This window comes from Heteronotia binoei, chromosome 17 (genome assembly GCF_032191835.1).
Source record: "Heteronotia binoei isolate CCM8104 ecotype False Entrance Well chromosome 17, APGP_CSIRO_Hbin_v1, whole genome shotgun sequence".
NCBI lineage: Eukaryota > Metazoa > Chordata > Lepidosauria > Squamata > Gekkonidae > Heteronotia > Heteronotia binoei.
The window spans coordinates 11,075,476-11,099,642 of NC_083239.1; positions in this window are offsets into that span (position 1 = coordinate 11,075,476).

The window sequence follows — 24,167 nt, forward strand, 5'->3', positions numbered from 1 at the left end:
GTCGATACCTCTTTAAATCATGTTCTTAGTGGTTCCCCCTGCCCCCTGTTGCTTGGTGTCCTTTTGGGTTGCAATTCTAATCCTTCAAAGTACAGACACATAATCGTTTGGCCCAGGAGCAGAAAGTACCTGAGTAATGGGCTGAACAGAAATTAACCTGGTTAAGGCCGTACTCTGTTGAAAACGAGAGAGTGCTGAGGGGGCCCAATCAATTCCTTCACAGCCAAATGACTGCAGGGCCGGCTTTGAATTTCAGCTAAATGGTCAAAGACCCTTAAGCCAATGATCTTAATTGCATTATATTAAAGGCCCCTGATCAGATAGTTCAAATGATGGTAATCTGTCGAATGGGATTGTGGATTGCAAGGAGAACAAAAGATGACATCCCAGCCAGGGAATGGTTGTGCCTTGTGCACGAAATGGCCAGGGATCTCCGTCTTCTGTTCAGATTCAGAATTCACCCTAGCCTCCCAGAGTAGAGGTGAGCTTGTTGTAATACTTAGCATTTTCACAGCACTTCCAGCGTGCACATGCATAGGTGAATAATCCATACCCCAGCCTTTTCAGGAAGACCAGTGTTGGGAAGAGGAATTTTCTTCATTCTTCTTGACCCAGTTTCTTCCTGAAGTCCAACAATCCATTTCTTTTCATCTTTTTAGGAATCCGGCGTCTGTTTTAAATCAATCAAAGAGAGGACAAGCAGGAAGGGAAATCCTACAGCATTTCAGAATTTTACTCCGCAGATGCTCAGAGGCAGGCAGTGCCTCCTCAGACCTTCCTACCCTGCTGCTAGAGCACCCTGTAGTAAAGTGTAACATAAGCAAGCAGAATCTCACCCTGCAAGAGCTGAAGTTACAAAAGGGTGCACGGAGGTGCAACTGAAAACTACAAAGAGAAATACAAGATACATTCTTTCGAAAGAGAAATAAGAGTAATCTATGCACAAATATTTTAAAAAGTGAATTTTGGAAAAAGAAATTTTACAATGCTGCTAAAATGAGAAGCTTTCTTAAGGCTGCCTAGTGAGTTCATAGTGGAGTCAAGATGTGAACTTGGGACCGTCCAGATAACAACTCATTCTGTCAGCAAGTCTATCAGCTGACCCATCTAGTTATCCTACAGAAACCTTGAGGCCTTGCATATGAGTGTTCCTATTGCCCAAAGTAACTTTAAGGAGCTGATGCACACACGTAGGTTCATTACTGTGTATAAAGCAATGACTTCCATATGTAAATCAGCCATCATAGGGAAGACTTTATCACCCAGGGGCAATTCAAACAAGGGTTGGCAACAGGCCTGGAGAAAAAATGTCCCACCCCTGTGGAAATCGGCAGCTGAAACTTTTCATGACATGCAAGTCAATCACATTAGACTGGTATAATAAAAAGGGGCAGCCAAAGGGACCACTCGAAAAGCTGGCAATATTGATTCAAACATGGCAAACAAGGCAATAGCTATATAAACAGTGATAGATAGATAGACAGAGAGACAGAGAGATAGATAGACAGACAGACAGACAGATGCACATATTTTTATCCTTGCCCCCAGCTTCTAAGTAATAAAACCCACTTCTCATCCCATATATATGGGGCCATCTGGTAAAAGTGCCTTCTGATCTAGGAATCCTTTTGTGTTGATTCACAAGACTCTTGCTTCTAAGTGGCCAAGGGCACATTCGAAGGAATGCATTATCACAGCAGGCTCCCAGTACACATACTTTACATATGTCCTGTAGGAAGTAGAAAGAGCCATAAAGGTGGTGCAGCTTGGCTTGACTTACTTTCTTTCTTTCTTTCTTTCTTTCTTTCTTTCTTTCTTTCTTTCTTTCTTTCTTTCTTTCTTTCTTTCTTTCTTTCTTTCTTTCTTTCTTTCTTTCTTTCTTTCTTTCTTTCTTTCTCTCTCTCTCTCTCTCTCTCTCTCTCTTTCTTTCTTAAAAAAAAACAATAAATATTTGCTCCCCCACTCATCCTGCTCATTGCTGATAAATTATTATAGTGTTCTAAAGGTATTCTTGCAACTTTGCAGAGAGATGCCTTTAAGTGGCTTGAGAACGGGGATTTTGCTTTGCAGCCCCACTAGTCATCTTCTGGTTGATAGAACTCTTTCGCTTTTTAAAAGCCGGAACCTTGCTGAGTTTCCTGCAGAAGAGGGGCTAAAGTCATTAACTGTGAATTTAAAATGAAGCAGATTTACAGTATATATTACAGAAATATAGGATGTTGGTAGCTGTCAGCAGGGCTGAAAAGTCCATCTTTTCCTCTCTCCTTTGGTTCTTCTCAAGCTTAGAACTGTGTAAATCTAATCAAGCTGGGAGTCAGTCCCCTAGATCTCCAGTTTCCATTCTCATTTGGAATCATTTGTATTTCTAAAACTTTTTTTTCCTTCTGGGTCAGTCTTTAGTTTGGTATCTCCAAACCAATTTTGGACCACTTTGAATTGATTTATGCCAATACATGACATGACTTCTCATGCTTACAACAGAATGCCTCTAAAATGAACACAAAATGAACACAGGGACGGTGGCTCAGTGGTAGAGCATCTGCTTGGGAAGCAGAAGGTCCCAGGTTCAATCCCTGGCATCTCCAAAAAAGGGTCCAGGCAAATAGGTGTGAAAAACCTCAGCTTGAGACCCTGGAGAGCCGCTGCCAGTCTGAGAAGACAATACTGACTTTGATGGACCCAGGGTCTGATTCAGTATAAGGCAGCTTCATATGTAGGAGGGATGGTGGCTCAGTGGTAGAGCATCTGCTTGGGAAGCAGAAGGTCCCAGGTTCAATCCCCGGCATCTCCAACTAAAAAGGGTCCAGGCAAATAGGTGTGAAAAACCTCAGCTTGAGACCCTGGAGAGCCGCTGCCAGTCTGAGAAGACAATACTGACTTTGATGGACCAAGGTTCTGATTCAGTAGAAGGCAGCTTCATATGTTCATATATGTTCAATAATTAACATTAGCAGATTTTGGCTAGGACAAAAAGAAAATATTCTGGAGATGTCTTTTGGTGCTGATGAAATGCAATACTTTTTGCTGGGTTTGGTGAAAGAATCTAGCAGTTTTTGGATGTTGAACTCTGTGCTCTAAGCACAGACAATACTGACTTTGTCAATACTTCCATACACAGACAATACTGAGAAGACAATACTGACTTTGATGGACCAAGGGTCTGATTCAGTATAAGGCAGCTTCATATGTTCAGGGGGGTGAAAAAAAAATCTATCCTTGTGCCTTGATTTTTTGGCATGTTATTTCTTTAGCATTCATATTACCAGTGCAGAGTTGTGGCTGGAGTACCAGGCTAGGATCTTGAAAGCCTGAGTTCAGATTCCCACTACTTAATAAGGTGTGGATAGAAGGGGGAAGGCCACCCATGAGATGGGTTTCTTTGGGTCCTAGTCAATATGCCTACCTGAGCTTCTAGGAAGAAGGGTGGGATGAAGATGTACTAGATACATATATAGCACAGTCCCTTTTCAAAGCACTTTTGGGGCATTGTTATTCTTAGAACAGCCCCGTAAGATAGGTCATCATCATCGTTGTCATCTCCATATTGTAGAATGGGGCAACTGGGGGAGAATAGCAAGGTCACCTAGTGAGATTTTGGCAGAACCTTTGAACAAACTTTCATCTTCTTCTCTAGCTAGGTGTGTTTTAAGAACACAGCACAGTTTAAGAACATAAGAGAAGCCCTGTTGGATCAGGCCAATGGCCCATCCAGTCCAACACTCTGTGTCACATAAGAACATAAGAGAAGCCCTGTTGGATCAGGCCAATGGCCCATCCAGTCCAACACTCTGTGTCTCATAAGAACATAAGAGAAGCCCTGTTGGATCAGGCCAATGGCCCATCCAGTCCAACACTCTGTGTCACATAAGAACATAAGAGAAGCCAAGTTGGATCAGGCCAATGGCCCATCCAGTCCAACACTCTGTGTCACATAAGAGAAGCCCTGTTGGATCAGGCCAATGGCCCATCCAGTCCAACACTCTGTGTCTCATAAGAACATAAGAGAAGCCATGTTGGATCAGGCCAATGGCCCCTCCAGTCCAACACTCTGTGTCACATAAGAGAAGCCCTGTTGGATCAGGCCAATGGCCCCTCCAGTCCAACACTCTGTGTCACATAAGAGAAGCCATGTTGGATCAGGCCAATGGCCCATCCAGTCCAACACTCTGTGTCACACAGTGGCAAAAAAACAAAAACCCAACCCAAGTGCCATCAGGAGGTTCATAAGTGGGGCTAGAAGCCCTTCCACTTTGCCCTCCCCCCAAGCACCAAGAATACAGAGCATCACTGCCCCAGACAGAGAGTTCTAACAATATGCTGCGGCTATAGCCACTGATGGACCTCTGCTCCATATGTTTATCCAATCCCCTCTTGAAGCTGGCTATGCTTGTAGCTGCCACCACCTCCTGTGGCAGTGAATTCCACATGTGGCAGTGAATTCCCTTTGGGTGCAGTTTTATCCTTATCCCTCTCCCATTCGCCTGGATTGAAACAACCCTACGGCCATTCTGTATGTCCCATTCAGGCAAAGATACCGGTAATATCCAGAGGGCTTGTATGACTACCTCCAAGGCACAAAAAAGATTCCCATGGGGCAGTATTGCAGGCCAGGAAAATAGTGGGAAAACTTGAAAGCCTCTCCACTCATGCCACACGATCTGAATTGGGTTCCTGTGCAGATGTTATTTACAAAGGAATGGCATTTGGAAAGCAGGGATGGGCCATTGCTCAGTAGTAGAGCATTTTCTTTGCATGCAGAAGGATTCCAGTTCAATCCCTGGCATTCCCAGTTAAAGGAATCAGGTAGAAAGTGATACAAAATACCTTTGCTTGAAACCCTGAAGAGCTGCTGCCACTTACAGGAGATAGTATTGACCTTGACAGATCAGCATCTCTGTATAAAACAGACAGGAAAGGGCCATGACTCAGTGGTACAGCATCTGTTTTGCATGCTGAAGGTCCTAGGTCCCAGGTATCAGGTGATGAAAAACACCCTGGAAGCCACTGCAAATTAAAGCACAGAAAAACACCCTGGAAGCCACTGCAAATTAAAGCACAGAAGAATTGTGAGCTGACTAAGGAAATTTTATGCAATTCCTCTCTCCCCCCCCCGCCCCGCTGACCTTGAGCCCCAAGCATTTTGTTCTGTTTATCACAGATGGAATACGACTGCCATTTTTGTCTTCTGCTTCCAGGAACACCTGTTCGGTTCCTGCACAAGATCTCCCTTTCAGAAGTGCCCCTGTCCTTCGTGTGCATGAGCACAAAGTGTCTGGTTTTGCGAACGGAGCCTTTCATGTGCATGATCACATTGCCATCTGAGTGTGCACGTCAGCGCTGAGAATGGTTGCATGCAACCCTTTCCATGCCCCCCCTCCCAAACTGGGGGCATCGTGTCACAGGAAATGAATGAAAGGGGAATACACTCTCCAAGTGCTTGGGGAAGGATAATGTAATGCTTCCCTTGGATCAATGCGGATTTGGGTTTGTGAGTTATTAGGACAAGGTCATAAACAACCTCGGCAACCACAAAAGTAAAAGAAAATAATAAATCTTAGTTTATCTCCTGAGTTGCTTTTTGAACTTTTTTTTTTTTTTTAACGAACTCTCCTTGGAACCAAACAGTGTCATCCAAAGCAGAGTTGCACCCTTCTAAGACCATTTATGTCAAGAGACTTAGAAGGGTGAAACTCTGCTTAGGATGTCCTGCAAAAGCACCTTCAAGGGATCTGTTACGTTTTGCATAGAGGCCATGTACTCCTGTGTGAAAACAGAGCTAGCAAACAGGGTGATCTGGAACATGAACAAGCTTTGATGTCTTCCCACCGCCCCATCAGTTTAACTTGAGCAAAGCCTTGCCCAGCTCAGACAGCATGCCAAACTGGTGATGGTTCATTTGCAGGGCTCTGAGCAGGTAGATTTAGATTGTCTCAATTTCTAGAGTACTTTCTCAGTCTTGGAAGCTGCAATTGCCTGCTCGAAACTCGTATCTTTGAGTCAAATTGGTGGCAATTTATTAAATTGTGTACAGAGTTCTATGATCTTGATTGGTGTCTTGTGATAGCTTAACATTGTTGATTTTTTGGTTGGCCATGTTGACCGCCGGTAAAGCAAATTAATCAAATTGGAGGAAGTGCAGGGTAAGAATCTATGATAATTATTTTTTTTCCAAAAGACCCAGCTTCCTATAACTAAAAATAAAAAGGCTTTAATCCTTTGAATTATTCATTTTAAACATTATTCAAAGGATTCAGTGGGAGCTCACAGGAGCGCAGTTCCTGAACCTTTCTGACAGTTCCTTCTCCTCCTTCCTACCTTGTCCATTGAATAGTAGGTGCAGCTGCATAACAATATCTGGATGAGCTCCACCACCATTTTTTCTACAAAATGACCCCTGATTTTAATCCATACTGGACCACTGTTGTGCTGCTGTGCAAAGGTATAAAATAAGTAATGAATAATCCAAAGGGACGGTGGCTCAGTGGTAGAGCATCTGCTTGGGAAGCAGAAGGTCCCAGGTTCAATCCCTGGCATCTCCAAAAAAGGGTCCAGGCAAAGAGGTGTGAAAAACCTCAGCTTGAGACCCTGGAGAGCCGCTGCCAGTCTGAGAAGACAAGACTGACTTTGATGGACTGAGAGTCTGATTCAGTATAAGGCAGCTACATATGTTCATATGTTCAAAGAGTAATCCAAAAAACCCCATCCCAGGGACATTGTTATGTACACAAATTGCATTGCCAACACTCCAAAAACTCCTTTTGGGTATAGAGCAGAATGACAGAGTCATGTTTTCCTAATTTAAATTTAAAAAGTTAAGCCCCACTGTGCTCATTGCTGAGTAAAGCCACATAAATTTGTAAAAGTGAAAAAAAATATTCCTGGAGCAGTACAAGCCTTTAATTTGGAAGGGGTTCTAATCATTCTTTATGATTCAGCTATTTGGATTAAAGCTATCTCTGATAATATTGGCCAATCACTAGTCCAATTCTTAAGGAAAATACTGAATAAACACTGTATTATGAGCAGAATTTGTACAGATATCCTTGGAAGCAAAAGCATGGCTTCTTGCCTTCAAACGAAGATTAAAACAGCTCTTTGCTGAAGATGGTTTGTTAGCTGCTTTAAATCAGGGTACCCACAGATCAACCTGAATGAAAGCCCTAGATGAGAAACTGATGAAAGTTAGAATGCTAATTGATATTTTTGAAAAGAGCAAAACCAAATCATTTTCTCTGATCAAAAAGTGAGTCCTCGAAATTGTCAATGGTAGTTTGAACCTGAGGACCCACAATGTATGCTCACCCCTATTTTTTGGTCTTTTTTACCCAAAAACTTTACGCCTCTATATATACTATCTTACCATCCCATGTTATTGCAGAGCTTTTTTTGTTTGTAAGACTGAACATTATACTTACAATGGTGTTGCAAAAGAGATTTTTGAATAGGCCCTACACTGATAGAATCTGCTCTTATGTCCTTAACAGGATTGATACATCCTTTCATGCTCTGCTAGAATGCAGATTTTTTTAGATCATGAAGGATTATTATATTAAACCTTTATTCAACCAATCCTCCCCCCCCCCAATATTCCAGAAACCCTGACTCTTTTGCTCAGTGATAAGATCCTAAGGTCACTTTAGCAATCACAAAATTTGTCTCTTTTATCCCTTGCATTAAAGGACTCCTGATGCTCAAGATTTGTGAATCAATGTGCTTCTAAGGGTATAAAGGGAAGGAAAACTGCAAAAAGAACTAAGAAGCAGAGATGCCCAAGATAATGCCACAAAGAGCTCCAGTGAGATAGAAAAGCATCTTTTGCTGGAATTCTTATAAAGTTAGATTAATATCATAAGCTTATTGAGGATGGGGGGGGGGAGTTTTAATAGTCCTCTGTGATCATTTTTTATTTTATTTTCTGTACCTCCCTGTTTAGACCCACTTCCACCACTCAAAGAACTGGAAAACCAAGGCTAGGAGGTGGATCCTAAATCTAACCTTTTCACACTGTTCCAGTTGGCTGCAGTGGGGAGCTGGGCAAATTCTGGGGAAACAGGACTGGAAGTTGAAGTTTACCATTAACTGGTAGCAAGCTATGGCAGCAAGAAGCCGCAAAGAGCTTTACTTGGATAGCAGAGAGCCCGTTTATGGACAACTGATCCAAGGCAGGGATTTCAGGACCTGGGAGAGCTCCTAGGGGATGGCAGGAGTTGCTCAACAAAATTAGAAGCCTAAGTGAACCCTACATCTCCCCTCTTGGCCTGTTAACTCTCATAGTTCAACTTCCATTCAAGAATGGAAAGGGTTAGTTTTGTAGCTTGGAGCCATTGGGTTCAAATGGTACCATTTGATTTATCAACAGGGACTCAGGCAAGAGAAACATCTTCTAGATGATGAACTGACTCCTCATCTGTTGAATCTGAGCTGCAAGTCCCAGGTTCAGAGCCTGGCAACACAGTTCTCTCTTATTCCCCAGAGAGTTCTCTCTAGAGAGCTGGCCTTTTGACTATATTTTCAGTGATTTCATGGAGCAGATAGTCCGATCTCAAGGATATTGTAACAAAGGTCAGTATTGGATGTAGTATGTCTCAACTCTCACTGTCTTGTTTTTCAGAAACTGATTAATATGGCCTCTTCTCCCCTCTGTTCCTCCATGACCCCAACCATTGGTTAACTTTATTGGGTGGTCTGTATCACCCTATTGGGGAAGGGCCATGACTCAGCAGCAGAACATCTGCTTTGCATGTAGAAGGTTCCAGCATCTGTAGGTAAAGGATTTCAGATGGCAAGAGATGTGAACAGACGTCCAACAGAGACCCTGGAGAGCTGCTGCCAGTCAGAGCAGACAATACTGACATGATAGATAAATTACCTAATTTGGTATGAAGCAACTTTATGTGCATAGGGAGGGATTATGTCATATGATAGGGCATATCATTTGAATGCAGAAGGTCTCAGGCAGTGCCCTCAGGCAAAGGGTAATATGAAAGATCTCTGCCAAAGACCCCGGAGAGCTGCTGCCATTCAGAGTACATAATAATGACCTTGACAGAACACTGGTGTGACCTGGTAAAGGGCAAATGTATGTGTTCATTTCCCCTTTGTATTAAAAAAAACAAAGGTCAGCCCTAAAAAGATGGGGTGGGGGGGTGGGGAAGCCTGTCTGTGCTAAGTCAACTAGTTTGAATGCAGCCTTCATGTTGATGTCAAGTCCTACTTTTGGGCTTGTATATTGCAGAAACTGACAGAAATAATTTGAATTGTAACTCTAATGGGTCACTGGAGAGGAAGCCAGCTATTCTTCATGCCCTGGCCACCTCAGCCTGTCCTAATGACAGACAGTTAGGTGCTGAGCTTTGGTCTCCCCCTTCAGAAACACTCAGAATGTGCTCCCACCTGCCCCTTTCTTGAAAATATGACCGCATTGCTTACTTTCCTGGTTGGGGGCACAACAGTTTTCACTAAAATTAGAGAGAGGGAGGGGAAGAAGCAAAAACAAGCCTTTTATTTGCCACAAAATACCAGGCTTTTTTTCTTTAAAAAAAGATTGCTCTTCTTGCATTCATGTCTTGCCGATGTCTGTGTCAACAACACACTTTAGTTGTCAATAAATATGAAAAGACAGCTGGGCGCTTGCAAGTAGCTTAGATGGCAACTTCTTTAAGAGAAAAAGTGCATTGATTGTGAATGATGGTTTTTACCAGGAGAGGACAGACCAGACACATGGCCAGCTGCCTGTAAAGCACAAATCGTGTGTGGGAACAGATATAAGGCAGCCTTACAATTATTGTGAAGGAGGACAGAGAAGCTGGTAATGCTAGAAAAGCTCACAGAAACCTTTGAATTTTAAGAACTGTTAATTTAGTGCCCTTGAAAGGAAAGGTGCCATGTTATAGACTGATCTCATATCTGGGAAGCTAAGCTGGGTTAAGAGTCGAGACTTGGATGGGAGACCGCCAAGGGACACACTGCAGAGGAAGGCCAGGGCAAACCACCTCTGCTTCTCACTTGCCTTGTAAGCCCCTTGCTGGTGTCAGCAGAAGTTGGTTGCAACTTGATGGCATATGTGGGGAGGGACGGTGGCTCAGTGGTAGAGCATCTGCTTGGGCAGCAGAAGGTCCCAGGTTCAATCCCCGGCATCTCCAAAAAAGGGTCCAGGCAAATAGGTATGGAAAACCTCAGCTTGAGACGCTGGAGAGCCGCTGCCAGTCTGAGTAGACAATACTGACTTTGATAGACTGAGGGTCTGATTCAGTAGAAGGCAGCTTCATATGTTCATATGTTTGGGGAGGGATGGTGCTCAGTGGTAGAGCATCTGCTTGGGAAGCAGAAGGTCCCAGGTTCAATCCTCAGAATCTCCAAAAAAGGGTCCAGGCAAATAGGTGTGAAAAACCTCAGCTTGAGACACTGGAGAGCCGCTGCCAGTCTGAGGAGACAATACTGACTTTGATGGACCAAAGGTATGATTCAGTATAAGATTCTCCTTGGCTGACCCAAGGCCATGCTAGCAGGTGCAAGTGGAGGAGGGGGGAATCAAGCCTGGTTCTCCCAGATAAGAGTATAAGGCAGCTTCATATGTTCATATGTTTGGGGAGGGATGGTGGCTCAATGGTAGAGCATCTGCTTGGGAAGCAGAAGGACCCAGGTTCAATCCCTGGCATCTCCAAAAAAGGGTCCAGGCAAATAGGTGTGAAAAACCTCAGCATGAGACCCTGGAGAGCCGCTGCCAGTCTGAGAAGACAATACTGACTTTGATGGACCGAGGGTCTGATTCAGTATAAGACAGCTTCATATGTAGGAGGGATGGTGGCTCAGTGGTAGAGCATCTGCTTGGGAAGCAGAAGGTCCCAGGTTCAATCTCCGGCATCTCCAACTCAAAAGGGTCCAGGTAAATAGGTGTGAAAAACCTCAGCTTGAGACCCTGGAGAGCCGCTGCCAGTCTGAGAAGACAATACTGACTTTGATGGACCCAGGGTCTGATTCAGTAGAAGGCAGCTTCATATGTTCATATGTGTGTGTAAATCCAGTCCTTCCTTTAAGGAGTTCTGGTGCAGAGGACATATGTGGATCTTCCCTCCTCAGGTAAAAGGGAGTTAATTGTCTAAGCATGCAGTAAGATTCTATGACAGAGTGGAGGTTTGAACCTGTAACTCCTAGGTCCTAGTCCAATGCTGTAACCACTTTTCCACACTGACTCGGTCGTTAACATCAAGAAATTGAATTGTACACATGACCATCGAGTGAATCAGTGTTAATCAAAATGACCAAGGGTCCTGTAGCAACAGAGAGAAATGAACTATCTTTGATGTTCAGCTGGCATACTTATATATCCAAAGCTACACACAGCAGAAAGGATGGATGTGTGTGTGTGTGGTGGGGGTTGTCAATGGAAAAAGAGACTAAAAGGCCCAGTTTCTGAGTACAGGGTATATGACCCTGCATTGTGAAGCACAGGCAAAAATGAGATCCAAAGAGTAAAGGATCCAAAGAGTAAAACATGGGTGTGGACTGTTTTGCATTGTTGATGATTGAGCAATGTAAGATGTGTCTGAGTAGGATACATAAATTTATTTATTTATTTATTTGAGATTTATATCCCGCCCTTCCCACCAGGTGGCTCAGGGCGGTTTACAGCATATAAAATCTGACATAAAAATATAAAATTAGACATAAAAAATTAGACATTCCATAATTTACATAATTAAAATCTAAACATTCACATAGTTATGTACTTAAAACATTCAAGACATACGGCGGTCTTACAACTACACTCAATTTCAAGTTTCAGTGTTTCAGTGCTGGTTAGTTGTAAGCCAGCCGGAAGAGGGCTGTCTTACAGGCCCTGCGGAATTGAACAAGGTCCCGCAGGGCCCTTACCTCTTCCGGCAGCTGGTTCCACCAGGAAGGGGCCATTACTGAGAAGGCCCTGTCCCTTGTAGTTTTCAAACGGGCTTCCTTTGGCCCGGGGACAATCAGGAGATTTTGAGTTCCCGATCTCAGTACTCTCCGGGGAACGTGTGGGGAGAGACGGTCCTTCTGAAAGAAGAGAGACGACTAACCACCCCAAGTTCCTGTTGGGTCCACGTCTATTAATACCAAATCTGTATAGGAATTCCAACTCTGCAGTTTCCTGCTAGAGTCTCTCTTTGAAACTCTGCTTCTGAAGCACTGCACCCTTTATGCGAAGAAGTGTGCATGCACATGAAAGCTTATACCAAAAATGAAACTTGGTTGGTTTTAAAGGTGCCACTGGACTCAAACTTTGCTCTGACTCGTTTAATCTGTTATTGAACATCCGGATAAGTCACAATGCTCCCCCCACTGGTTTCAGTTACCATTTTCAGTGCCTGCTTTTGTGTCCATTTACTGTCCTTTTGGATGACAGAAGGACACAGCTTGCTCATTGTTGCTTCTGTTACCTTACAGGATGTGCAGTGAACTAGCCCTTTGTGTTGTTGGGCCTTGTGCTGGTGTTGCTTAGGTGCACATGGAGGTGGAGCCTTGGCTCAGTGGAAGAGAGTCTGCTTTCTATGCAGCAGGTCTGAGCTTCAATTGCCGGCATCCCTAGTCAAAAGAAACATGTAATAGATAACATAGAAGACCTCTGCTAGAGACCTTGGAAACAGAGTTGCTGAACATGGCATGGCAACCAGGGGGGAGAGGTGGGAACTTACTGAAGGGGGGTGGTGCAATCATTGTCCCTGCACATTGATACAACTTCTGCTGCAACCTGGAAGCAATGGTGTTGCACTGGGTTGATGCTCTGCCATGAAACCATACAGTTTCGGGGTGACCTAGTGCAATGGCATCCATTCCAGGTCACCCCAGGTCACCCCAGAAGTTGCCTTATCATGGAGGGATGAAGCTCATGCCCCTCCTCTTTGGCCAGCCTGTTTCCACCTGCTGACCAACTGAGCATCAGTGGGTAACAGGGGCAATCCTCTGGAGGTCTCTCGCCATGAGCAGGCAAATGGTAACCCTACCTGGAGAGCTGCTGCCACTCTGAGTAGACAGTACTGACCTTGACGGACGAAGGGTCTGATTCAGTATTAGGTGGCTTCATACGTTCACGAGACGGAGCTGGTGTCAGGATTTATTGCTTTTTATCTCCATAGCTGCTTCAGGTTGGAGGCTGTGTGCAAGACTTATCCCCCCCTGACCCCCTCTGCCTATGCGAGGAAAGGATCATCTTCCCAGAGGGGTTGCAGAACACTGATAAAATGCCAGATTGGATTTAGCTGTAAGCTGTAGATGACAGCCTCTTGTTCTCCCAGCTGGGCTTACACTGTCGATAACTGCTGGTGTTGGGACCTGTCTGGCCTCGTCAACCGTCCTGTTTGCATCTCCAAGTGGATACTATAGTTTGTGGAATGCCTGGTGTCAGGGCCAACCCTAGACTATCTGGCACCCTAGGCAAGGCTAGCTTTTGGCACCCACACTGAGAACATCACCAAGTCATGTGGGGGGCAACCAATACAGTGCTCCCAGAAGACTGGCGCCCTAGGCAATCACCTGGTTTGCTTAGGGACAGGGTTGGTCCTGCCTGGTGTGAATTCTGTGCCTATCCAAAGGGGTATTAAATAGGAAGATTGTATGTGACATTCTTAAAAAGTTCTTTGGTTGGTAGGGTCTGTTTCAGCTCGAGTCCCTAGTGAAGATAAGAAGAAGAAGAAGATATTGGATTTATATCCCGCCCTCCACTCCGAAGAGTCTCAGAGCGGCTCACAATCTCCTTTACCTTCCTTCCCCACAACAGACACCCTGTGAGGTAGATGAAGATATTGGATTTATATCCCGCCCTCCACTCCGAAGAGTCTCAGAGTGGCTCACAATCTCCTTTACCTCCCCCCCCCAACAGACACCCTGAGAGGTAGATGAAGATATTGGATTTATATCCCGCCCTCCACTCCGAAGAGTCTCAGAGCGGCTCACAATCTCCTTTCCCTTCCTCCCCCACAACAGACACCCTCTGAGGTAGATGAAGATATTGGATTTATATCCCGCCCTCCACTCCGAAGAGTCTCAGAGCGGCTCACAATCTCCTTTCCCTTCCTCCCCCACAACAGACACCCTCTGAGGTAGATGAAGATATTGGATTTATATCCCGCCCTCCACTCCGAAGAGTCTCAGAGCGGCTCACAATCTCCTTTACCTTCCTTCCCCACAACAGACACCCTGTGAGGTAGATGAAGATATTGGATTTATATCCCGCCCTCCACTCCGAAGAGTCTCAGAGTGGCTCACAATCTCCTTTACCTCCCCCCCCCAACAGACACCCTGAGAGGTAGATGAAGATATTGGATTTATATCCCGCCCTCCACTCCGAAGAGTCTCAGAGCGGCTCACAATCTCCTTTCCCTTCCTCCCCCACAACAGACACCCTGTGAGGTGGGTGGGGCTGGAGAGGGCTCTCACAGCAGCTGCCCTTTCAAGGACCACCTCTGCCAGAGCTATGGCTGACCCAAGGCCATGCTAGCAGGTGCAAGTGGAGGCGGGGGGAATCAAACCCGGTTCTTCCAGATAAGAGAGCTATGGCTGACCCAAGGCCATTCCAGCAGGTGCAAGTGTAGGTGTGGGGAATCAAACCCAGTTCTCCCAGATAAGAGAGCTATGGCTGACCCAAGGCCATGCTAGCAGGTGCAAGTGGAGGAGGGGGGAATCAAACCCGTTTCTTCTAGATAAGAGAGCTATGGCTGACCCAAGGCCATTCCAGCAGGTGCAAGTGTAGGAGTGGGGAATCAAACCCAGTTCTTCCAGATAAGAGAGCTATGGCTAACCCAAGGCCATTTCAGCAGCCGCAAGTGGAGGAGGGGGGAATCAAACCCGGTTCTCCCAGATAAGAGTCCGCACGCTTAACCACTACACCAAACTGGATAGTTGATAGCAATGTCCAATGTCATCCAGCTTGACACATGGGTAATCCCTGGGCCATCTGCCCCTAAATTTGGCCATCCTTGCAATTAGCCCCAGAGCAGAGTAGAACTGCTGTTTCCATGGAGGCTCCTTTTGCTGTTCTACCTTCTTTGGTCTCCCTTCTCTTCTCTCTTCTGTATCAGTGGGCTTTGCCAAGCCAAATCAAATCAAGTTAAGCCCTCCACACTTGATCCCTTTGAGTCAGTTCATTAAAATAAAATCAGTCTCGCCGAACAGGACCACTCATTAGCCAACATTGATTCCTTAATCATATTTGCCCATAAAGCCTAGTATCTCCCCTTTCTTTAATGGATGCTCAAGCATATGACTCTGATTCTAGAAGAGTTGTATTTTCACAGGTCACCTGATAGGGGCAGGAATGAGAAAGGAGAAAAGTGCCAATTGTGCAATTTAAGGTGGTGGTGGAAAATGCCAAGCATTGAATTCACTGGGTAAGGCAGACCCTGTGGATGAATGGCCACAGAGCTGCCATTTTCTCCAGGGGAACTGATTCCTGTCATCTCCCATAAGGTTACCAGTTTCAGGTTGGAAAATACAAGGGGATTTGAGGGATGGAGTCTGAGGAGTGTAAAGTTTGAGGAAAGGAAGGACTTCAGTGGAGTATAATGCCATAGTCCATGTTCCCAAACAGCCATTTTCTCCAGGTGAACTAATCTCTGACACCTGGATATCAGTTGTTGTAATTCCAGCCACGACCTTGAGGTTGGCAATGCAACCCTCCCATCACCCTTTTATCCTTACAAAAACCCCGTTAGGTAGGCTAGACAGAAAGAGAGAGAGACTGACCTAGGATCCCCCAGTGAGCGTCATGGTGAAGCGAGGACTGGGACTCTCACCTGTGTTAATGACTGCATCCCACTGTCTCAGCCCCACTGCTTAAAATGGTCTCTTGCATGTGTGCGTTCAATGGATTAACCTTTCAATTAACCCCCGTTTGGCCAAGCTTGCTAGGGCTTGGGAGCTAAGCAGGGTCAGCCACAGTCAATACTTGGATGGGAGCCATCCTGGAAGACGGGGGCGGGGGGGGGGGGCTTGCTATGTATAGGAAGGCAATGGCAAACCACCTCTACCCATCTCATGCCTGGAACACCCTGTGAAAGAGGTCAGCATGAATCGGTCGCCACTTGATGGCACATTCTTCTTCTTCTTTGTTCCAACTGCAGAAAGCCCCCCAGCACTATAATAATTAATTTTCTGGGCACATTCTAGCTGCAAGGAAGAAGGAAGAAGACCTGTGTCGAAACCCACTCTAAAGAAAGAAAAGCAGGCCCCCCTCGCTCTGTGCACACACATTGCAGAGGAAGAAACCTTGCAGTGCAGTTCTTAGAAACGTCTGGTGATGTTCATAGAAGTAAGAGGGGAAGTCGAGCAGGCCTGCCACAACACTGACTTCCTTCCTGGGCAGGGCAAGGTTAGTCCAGCTGAAATCAACGGGCGGGGGGTGGGGTGTGGGGGCAGCCAGCAACAAAAAGCTCCTTCAGAAGCTGATGGAATCTGACATGGCCTTTTGGGCTCCCTGAGTGGCGTTTATTGCTAAAGATCTGGAAAAGAAAATAAATCTTCCCGGCCTGGCATCTTGCTTTAATTAATAACATAATCAAGCTCTTGGCCCAGAGGAATGGAACGATGTTTCGACACTTGTAAGCTGAGCGAGAGCAAGCAGGCCTGGTCTTGGAGTGAGGAGAGCCGGGTGATGACACTGGGGCTTTGCTTCTGTGCGGCTGCCAGAATAAATCTGGGCCAGGAGAGCTTCATACCTATCCCCTCCCCAGCCCCAGGGAGAACTGCAGCCAAATTCCTTCATTGGTGCAGAGCGGGACCATGTGGAAAGATGGAGAAACAGTTAATTGGTGGAAGAGAGAGAAAACTGTGGTTTAGTCTATGGCAGCATGTCTAGGGATGAATGATTACCCACAGGTTATGTGCCCCAGGTTCAATGCTGTTGGGAAGTGGGTTTTATTCCAGCTTCCTGATAGCACAATGGTGCATCCATGTGTCTTCTGGTTTGCCCCAGCTAAGAACATCAACAGGACTTTGACAAAACACACAGTACCTAGATCTAATTGCTTCACATAGAGTATATCTGTTGTCCTCACAACAACCTTGTGTGGTGGGCCAGCCTTAATCTTTCCCCCTTCCATTGCAGATGGCTTGTTCTAAGTAAATTCAGGACTGAATTGAAATTTGAATCAAAAGATCTCTTGGTGCACATTTTGTTATCTTGGGGCAAACTGGCACTACAATCTTGTATTTGGGATTTTATGCCAATTTGGCATGGCTTCCCCAAAGACTCATAGAAACTGTAATTTGCTTCAGATCCTCTAAAGAGCCGCCTAGTGTCATGTAGATAATTGCCACAGGGCCCAGGGAATCCTTGGAACCTCTGGAGTTCTACTTCCAGCCATGTTTGTTGCTGGAAAACCTAGCCATTGAAACCAACCTATAAGTGCCATGGATGGAAAACTGTTTTGGCATGTGAATTCGGCACCTTAAATTCTGGAACATTTAAAAACTGGGCTTTTAAAAGGATGAAAGGAGGAGGACCAAAACAGGGGAGACTGTGGATGGTGTTATCAGCTTCTAGGTGGGGCCTGGAGATCCCCTGGAATTACAGCAGATCTCCAGGCTACAAAGACCAGCTTCTCTGGAGAAAATGGCTGCTTTGGACTCTATGGAATACCATAGATGCTAATATAAGCTGAAGTCCCTTCCTCCCCCACAACAGACACTCTGTGAGATAGGTGGAGCTGAGAGAGTTCTTTGAGAACCGCTCTTGAAAGAACAGCCCTGAGAGAACTGGGACTGACCGAAGGTCACCCAGCTGGCTACATGTGGAGGAGTGGGGAATCAAACCTGGTTCTCCAAGATTAGTGTCCACCACTCTTAACCACTGCACCAAAAATGGGAAAGTGTATGTGTGTGTGTATGAAAACCGGTGCAGGCCCCCAACGTTCCACTTCTGATTTCAGCCTCACAGCTGTTTGCTAGATTAAAAGCAAAAAAAGTTGCACACCACAGAATGAAAGATGTAGCTTGGCTTTCAGAAATCCCTGCCACTGTTTTGGTACTCTGCCTATGATGTAAGCACAGGTTGTAGAACTATGCCTTTGTTTCCCTGATCTGACTGACGGATTTATTGATTGTCTTTTCCAGCAGTTTATTCATAAAGGCCAATTGAGCTGGCCTCTGGGGACAAAGAGAATAGCCTTTTAAGAAAATCCTCAAGTGGTGGTGGGAAGGAGCAGCCTAATCCTTGGTCATTCACTTCTGAAAAGAGCAGGCTGGCGAGAGGGATACCAGTCCGGCTCCGCACTCCATTCACAAAGGTGGAGTGGATGGGTCTTGCAACTGGCACTTAGAGGAACACTCCTCCTGAAAATGGAGGCTCCATTTCTCAGTCACAGTTTATCGTTACTGAATTTGCCTGAGACAAAAAGAATCCACCCGTGGGGCTATCCCATAGTGAAACTGCATGTTGCCTGCATTTGCAAATTCTTTCCCACACTTCCCCGCCAATGGCTTGCTGCCTATTCCATATTTCAAAGAACAGTTCCTGATGCATTGGTTTCAGAAACAGTAATGGCAAAGAAGCGATGTACAATAACTGCAGAAAGCAGCTTTAATTTGATAGAAACAAGGATGGACTATTTCTAATTGAGTGTTAAAGTTCTAATGCATGTCAGCTGTTTCTTAAGGTCCCACGATGCAGTTCTCACAGTCTTACAATGCAGGAGGGAGAGGTTAGAGTAGCAGGCTAGGATCTGGGGAGACCCAGGCTCAGATCCCCACTCTGCTATAGAAGCTTGCTGGGTCACCTTGCCCTAGGAATAACTTACCTCACAGGGTTGTTGTGAAGATGAAATGGAGGAGAGGAGAACAATGTAAGCTGCTTTTGGGCCTCTTTGAGAGAAAGGTAGGGTATAAACGAAGTGAATAAGTGAATGAAGAATTTGGGAGCACTTGAAGAAGAAGAATTGCAGATTTATATCCCGCCCTTCTCTCTGAATCAGAGACTCAGAGCGGCTTACTATATCTTCTCCCCCAACAACAGACACCCTGTGAGGTGGGTGGGGCTGAGAGGGCTCTCACTTGCCGTATAAAGCTTATGTGAAAGGGAAAGCTTTTCAGCAAACAATTCTCTAATAATTCTGCAGGCTAAAACATTGCTGGTGGGTAATGGAAAAAGGAAAGGACCCGGAGTTCAGAAGCCCTTTAAAATAAATCTTTAATTTAGAGCCAGTTTGGTGAACTGGTTAAGTGTGCTGACTCTTGTCTGGAAAAACCGGGTTTGATTCCCCACTCCTCCACTCGCACCTGCTGTCATGGCCTTGGGTAAGCCATAGCTCTGGCAGAGGTTGTCCTTGAAAGGGCAGCTGCTGTGAGAGCCCTCTCCAGCCCCACCCACCTCACAGGATGTCTGTTGTGGGGGAGGAAGGTAAAGGAGATTGTGAGCCGCTCTGAGACTCTTCGGAGTGGAGGGCGGGATATAAATCCAATATCTTCTTCTTCTTCTTCTTCTTCTTCTTCTTCTTCTTCTTCTTCTTCTTCTTCTTCTTCTTCTTCTTCTTCTTCAATTCAAACAGATTCTAATCCCTTTTCCCTTTCTGGCTGAGTCTAACTCAGCTGTTGAGTGTATGCCTTTTGCATCCAGGAGGTTGAACGGGATCGGAAGGCATCAGAGTTTAGTCAGTGCGAGTGGCAGAACAGATCGCAGGCTGTGACTTCTGCCCAGGATTTCCCTTGAGAGAAGCCCGCACTGTCCTTTCCTGCTCTTTCTTTCTCCACCTTAAAGAGCAGAGGCTGAGCTTCAAGCAGAGGACGCAATGAACAGCCTTTTCCTTCCTCTCTTGCATCCTGCAAGATGGTAACTAACAGAGCCGTAAATAACAGACATATGGAAGGGGTGAAAATCCTGTCCATATGGCTGTAGGCCAAACACTGCACCAAACTCTCTTGATGCAACAATTTGCCACAAGCCCTGCTCCCCGTGCCAGGGAGGTGAGGCAGGTGGCAACTAGAGACTGGGCTTTCTTGGTGATGGCACCCCATCTTTGGAATACCCTCTGTCACCATAGCAACTCAAACCATTCTTGTTTGTTAGGGTTTGTAGAATCTTTTGGGCTCAAGTGCCGTGTTCTACTGGAGAAAGTTTTTCTTCCAGACGTTTAGTTCTCGGCTACGGAGAACATCCTCAGTGGCGTTGCAGCCGGAGCAGGCGCTCTGACCTTCTGGGCTGCTGTGCATTGAGTGAGGCCAGGGCTGCTGGAGAGCTGCTATTTCTAGGCTGGAGGGGGTGTGGTGAAAGGGCAATAGGTTTGTGGATGTGCCTGGAAGGAAGCCCCACCAAACAATGGGCACATCCACAAACCTATTGCCCTTTCACCACACCCCCTCCAGCCTAGAAATAGCAGCTCTCCAGCAGCCCTGGCCTCACTCAATGCACAGCAGCCAAGAAGGTCAGAGCGCCTGCTCCGACTGCAACGCCACTGAGGATGTTCTCTGTAGCCGAGAACGAAACGTCTGGAAGAAAAACTTTCTCCAGTAGAACACGGCACTTGGGCCCGAAAGATTCTACAAACCCTAATGATGTTACCAGCCGTGAAAACCTGAAATCTTTGATAACATTCTTGTTTGCTTAGTCTTTTTGTTGAGTTTTATCCCACCCCCCTTTTTTGTGCTGTGAAGTCATTGCCATCTTACAGCAGCCTGACATGGGGTTTTCAAGTAGGGTTGCCTGGGGGATGGAGGAGTAGTGTTGCCAGCTGCAAGTTGGGAACTCCTTGCTCTGGGGATGGAGCCTGGGAGGCCCCAGGATCTCAGTGGGTACAATACCATAGATTCCACCGATGCTTTTTTTGTAGATAAAGCCCAGCAGGAGTTCATGGCCTGGCCTGGGAGCATGCGGCTGCCACATGGTGGGCCGGGCCAGCTGGAGCCCTGGCCAGCCCAGGTGGAGCTCCATTCCTGTGGGCCCCAGCAGGAATGAAGAAGCCCTGGATTCCACTCTCCAAAGTAGCCATTTTCTCCAGATCCCTGTAATCTGGAGATGAGCTGTGATTTGCAGGGATCCCCAGGTCCCACCTGGAGGCTGGCATCCCTGTTTCCAAGGCAAGATGTTCAATATTTTGGGTTATGACTTCAAGAAAACTGCAGAGACTTTTTTACTTGGATTACAATTAGAAAATTTTCCAAAGGAAGACAGGACTTTCATTTGGTATTTGCTCTCAGCTGCTAGGACATTGCATGCCCAGCTTTGAAAACAAGGAATAATACCAGAGAAATGGGATTGGATTGTGAAAGTTTTCTCGTGGTGTGAGATGGATAAACTAACTAAAATTTTAAGAGACTATGACTTAGACTTATTCAAAAATGAGTGGAAGAAATTCAAAGGATATATGGAGAAAGAGTGGAACGTAAAAAGACATTGGACAATTTTTTAGAATTAATTAAAATCTATACACTTGGATAAACAATATGGAATGAAGTAAGTTGTATATTGTATATTTCGAAATTACCCTGGATGCTCCTTGGGTGGAGGGGGGTGTTGGGTGTTGGCATGGTGGTGGGCAGGTTTTTTATGACTGAGGTATAATATGTTGTTAGTTACCATCTATGGAAATATGGAAATGTCAATAAAACCTGAATTTTATTGGGGAAAAAAATAGAATTAATTAAAAGTATTATATTTTGATAGATTAGTGGTACCTTTAGAATTAAATGCAAATTTATAACTTCGGGGAAGTCAATATTGGAGGGAGGGGGGGTGAAATATCATATCGTTTAGTATAAGAAAAAAAAGATAATTAAATATTGTAACCATGTGTTATTAATAAATTGTTAAAACACCAAGGCAAGATGTTCAGAGGTGGTTTGCCATCACCTGCCAAAGTGTCACAGTCCTGGATGTCCTTGATGGTCTTCTAGCCAAACACTAACCAAGGTCAGTCCTGCTTAGCTTCTGAGATCTGACAAGATCAGGTTAGCTTGAGCCTTCCAGATCAGGGCATCTAGTCCTTTAGACGGGCATTTTAATGGTTTTGTGGCTTGCATTCTGCTTGGCTTTAAGCTGATTTTATCCTGCTGTAATCTTGCTCCTGGGACTGTGCTGTTTCTTTTATGGGCTTCTAGATCTCATTTACTGCTTGTGTTGGCCTTCATTAGTTCGGCTGTTTGAATTGTTTCTTTAGGTTTCAAAGGGCACCCCAAACAGTTTGCTGGAGAAGCAAAATATACATTTTTTTCCCAGAGAAATACGTAAGTGTACATGAGAACAATAACATCTCACAAGACTCATGCTTATTTAAACGAAAGATCACTTCCAGGAAACCCCACCGATATGCGTGAAGATGATTCCCTTGCTGCAAATGGTGTTCAGAGGTATACTGCTTCTGAGAATGGAAGTTCCATTTAGCTATCATGGCTAATAGCCCTTAAAAGATTTTTATTGAATATCCTTTTAAAGCCACCTAATAGAGTTTCCAGTTCATGGTTGGGAAACTTCTGGATATTTTGGATGGAGTTTTGGGAGGACAGGGTTTGAGGAGGGAGTTCAGAACGTGATGCTGTAGACTCCGCCCTCTGAAGGTGCCATTTTCTCCTGGGGACTTTATTTCTATTTATTTCTAACATTTCTATGCTGCCTATCTAGAGAACCTGCTTGAGGCTGGCATGAATGCCTGTCATTCAGATTGCGATCCTGGAAAGAAGCAAATCAGCTGAAGGGGAAGGTGTGTTTTCTTTTTCTATTACATCTGTCTTTGCCTGAGGCCTCCAGGTTCCAGTTGTGTGGTGTTTCCAAAACAGCTGACCCAGTGTTCAGCCTGGTGGTATATATGACTGCCATTCAGATTATGATACTGGAAAGAAGCCAAGTATGCTGTGTGTATCCTTTTTGTATTACATCCGTCTTTACCTGTGGAATGCAGACTCAGGTTGTGTGATGCTTACAAAACAGTTGACAAATCTTAAGGCGCATTGACCCAACATTCATTTTGCAGGTATGTATGCTTGTCATTCAAATTATGATGCCAAAAGAAGCCAAGTTGTTGAAATCCCCCCTCCCTATTACATCTGTCTTCACCTGAGGCCTCCAGATTCCAGTTGTATGATGTTTACAAAAAGGCTGACAAGTCTTTCAGGTGGTCTGGAGACTGAGGTGGAGAGTGATAGTCTTGTGCTTCTTAAATGAGCCGTTCCGCTTGACTGTGCCCTGTTAGGGAATTCTGTTTGAAATTCTATTTCTTTATCTCAAACAGTGCGATGGATCACTGGATCAAATAATCATTGAGAGGCATTTAACATGAAAAAGCAAAAGCATATTTATTTCTACAGGGAAAGGGTACTGGGAGGTGAAAATAACAGACACTATTGAACTACATGCTTACACTAGAAGAGCATGTGCTTGCCATGTAATGGAGGCTACTTCCTCCTTCTTCTTGACCTCTGTGCCTGAACAGAAGAAGTCACCTGACTAACTGACCAAACAGACAAAACGGGTTTTCCCACTTCTAGACCTCGATTGACCTGGCTATCCAGTTGTCTTGTCCTGACTGCCACAGTCCAAAACTCGGTGCATTACATGTACCCTTGTTACTTTATGCTGACAATACGGTGCTGTTGTCCTGCTCTAGAGTGGGCTTAAGACGTCGGTTGTCCCGTTGTGGTCTGTATTTTACTAGTAATAAGCTCCAGCTCAATTATGAGAAGTCCAAAATCTTAGTTTTCTCAAAAAAGTGGAGACTTTACAAATGGGTTATTGATGGTAAAGAGATAGAGCAAGTCAAGTATTTTAAATACTTAGGTGTTTATTTTCAATATAATGTGACTTGGTCTACCCATCGCAAGTATGCAGTGAAGATAGCTAACATCAGTGCATCTGCCATGGCTCGCTTTTTTTTATGGCAGAGGTAACCAATTTGTGCCAGCTGCCATAAAAATATTCAAAGCCAAAGTGATTTCACAACTTCTGTATGGCATCCCAATCTGGATTGGATCTTATGAAGGTGCTATCGAACGTGTCCGATCCAAATTCTTGCGTAAAATTCTGGGCATGCCAAAATGTGTCCCATATGCAGTTATCTGCTTAGAAACTGGCATGTCTTTAATGGTTACTAGTACATGGCTCATGACCTTCAAATTCTGGCTACGCTTGCACTTAACTCTGAACCGGGGAGCTATATCTCTCAAATGCTCTCTGAATTTAATTTGTCAAATTGGTCAGCACAAATTGAGAGAAA